Source organism: Berghia stephanieae, chromosome 2 (assembly GCF_034508935.2).
Source record: "Berghia stephanieae isolate SIO BIC M18660-M18661 chromosome 2, UCSD_Bste_1.3, whole genome shotgun sequence".
Lineage (NCBI taxonomy): Eukaryota > Metazoa > Mollusca > Gastropoda > Nudibranchia > Aeolidiidae > Berghia > Berghia stephanieae.
In genome coordinates this window covers 7,394,641-7,397,140 of record NC_088361.1, presented here as the reverse complement: position 1 = coordinate 7,397,140, position 2,500 = coordinate 7,394,641, and the positions used below count along the sequence as shown (strand labels likewise).

The following is a 2,500-nucleotide window of genomic DNA, read 5'->3' as shown; positions in this document are numbered from 1 at the left end:
CTAGGGGAGATAACTATAATTAATCCTCCGTTTTGCGAATCGTGTCATCAGACAGTAGTGGTCTGGTCCACCAAAGAGAGGAACTGTGGTTTGTGGTTTATAGATAGTATGCACTTGACTAAGAAGCTCACAACATTGCCATCCGGAAGTATATCGGACCAACACACAAAACTATGTGTAACCATGATCTTTTATAGCCTGGTTAATACAGTTTAGTGAGAATTACTCATAAACGCAGATCGCAAAAAGCAATAACAAAGACCAGAGTGACGTCATCTTCGTTCTATATATAGATAAGGTGTGGGACAAAATGGAATGGAATGAGATGGGCAATACCCAGTGCCGATACTGATACCATGTCGGGCATTTTCAATCTTATTATATTAAGCGGCAGTTTGGTATTAAATGTATATTTGCTTTTTATTTACTTATCTTTTGCTTCAAGCTTGTAAAGCAACTCTAAAACAGAAACTGGTGACCGGTCATTACTTGTATATTTCATGTATGATCGGATTTCGAATTATTATATTATGACCTTTGAGGGTGTGCTAGTGGCACCGTCGTAATGAATCGTTTTTTGTTGAATTATATTATTTAAATGTTAAATCATTAAACGGTTTTCCTTTCTCATTTACTCTTCTTAACTTATATAAGTCTCTCTCTCTCTCATTCTCCCTCTCTCTCTCTCTCTCTCTCTCTCTCTCTCTGTGTGTGTGTGTGTGTGTGTGTGTGTGTGTGCGCGTGTGTTTGTGTGTATATGATATATCGTTTATTTGAATCATATTCAAATGCTAAAACATTTAAAAGTCTTCCTTACTCCTTTATCTTATTATCTTCTATAATTGTTCTCTCTCTCTCTCTCTCTCTCTCTCTCTCTCTCTCTCTCTCTCTCTCTCTCTCTCTCTCTCTTAATATCTCCAAAACTTGATGTGTCTTCTATGCCCTCACTCTAGTTTACCATATATTAAGTGTTGACTTTCTATATTTCTCTTTCTTTCTATATTCTCTCTTGGCTTTCTACTTAAGACTTTATGATTTAAGCCTTTAACTTGAACCTTATTTTATTCTTCTCTTGATGTGATGGTACGAATGTGCCCTCATATCGCAATGCGTTATCTTCAATCATCTATCACGTGATAACATCTCCATACTTTGAACATTTATCGGGGCAACAATTTTGAAGTAGAGATTTTATTTTTTTTAAAGCAAAAAAAAAAAGAAATATATAAAACCAACCCCCCCCCCAAAAAAAAAATACCAAACAAACAAAAAAACCCCAAATAAAAAAGCAAGTGACCGGCCAGCATGGGTGGCATAGCTATCAATATCAACGAGAAGCAGGACGTCCACTCCAGACGGGCAAAAAAAAAAAGAGTAATTTCCCAGGTAATTTGGTTTGTTCAGGTGTTTTACAGAAATTAATTTTGTACCTGAAAATATACTCCAGTACGAATAGGTCTCTAGTGAATTCTTCCTTTCACTGATATTGTGTTGAGTGCAACCTCCTAAGGGTAAAGCATTATCCAAAGATTCATAATCAAATACCTCACGGTGTGATGTACGTTCTTCTGAATATTTGTAACGAGGCATCGCTGTTACTCACATAATTGGATACATTATAAATATACACTGCCTAGTTACAGGGGACAGTTATTCTCCAGCTGTGGATAAACCATACATGGTTGTCTCTTTTCCTTAGGGATACCTTTAAACAGCATCTCCGTGATCTCTGTTGCTATGTGTTGATGTAAGGCAATGCCTCTATTGTCTATCAGATAGAGTAGAGCAGGAAAGGGGCCTGAGACAACATTAGCTAGTGACGAAGTTGGCGGAATTTCAGAATTTTCCTTATCATAATCACTTTAATGTGAATCATTATTAGCTGAATCGTTCCCGTCCGCATCCCCTTTCCAAAAAATAGTGACGTCAGTTGTACGTGTTTCCGTACTCATGGAAAGTCAACCAAAGTGTTGAGGGTTTACGGAAGTGAATTCTGAATCGTCTCGCTGCTGAGGACATGACAATAGTTATAATGTCTGATCGCGTATGATTTACCTCTGAGTGGGGGAGGGGAGAGAAATTATGATAATCTCTCTAAGATCACCAAACTTTCCCGGTCAAAAGCGTGGACTCATCTTGGTTTAGATATATAATTATAAATTTCTCAAAGGGTCCAAAATACAGAAATTGGGAATTTATCAATTCTAATCATCTCATTGACTAGGGATCTCAAAGGCAAACATTGCAGAACCTTTAAAGCAAATCTCAGTTGATGGAGTTCTCCCCTTACAAGCAAATAGACCAGCCGAGGTTCTTGTTTTTCTGGCCTTTCTGTCCATCCAGTCATGCTAGGCTTGTTTGATATGGCGAGAAATACTTGCGATAGACCACCACTAAGATTTCTTCAAGCTTCATGAGTCAAAAGACTAATTCATTTGATTGACAGAGCTTTGTCATCGTTGTTTAAATGAGTTCTGAGGCATAATTTTAACAACATAAC

The 2,500-nt window shown here is 37.4% G+C and overlaps 1 protein-coding gene across 1 annotated transcript in view; it reads right to left on the bottom strand.

The window, feature by feature from the left end:
* The window catches only part of LOC144964246 (uncharacterized), an 18,219-nt gene that overhangs the window by 11,894 nt on the left and 3,825 nt on the right, over positions 1–2,500 (bottom strand). The gene's annotated exons all lie outside the window — the stretch shown is intronic.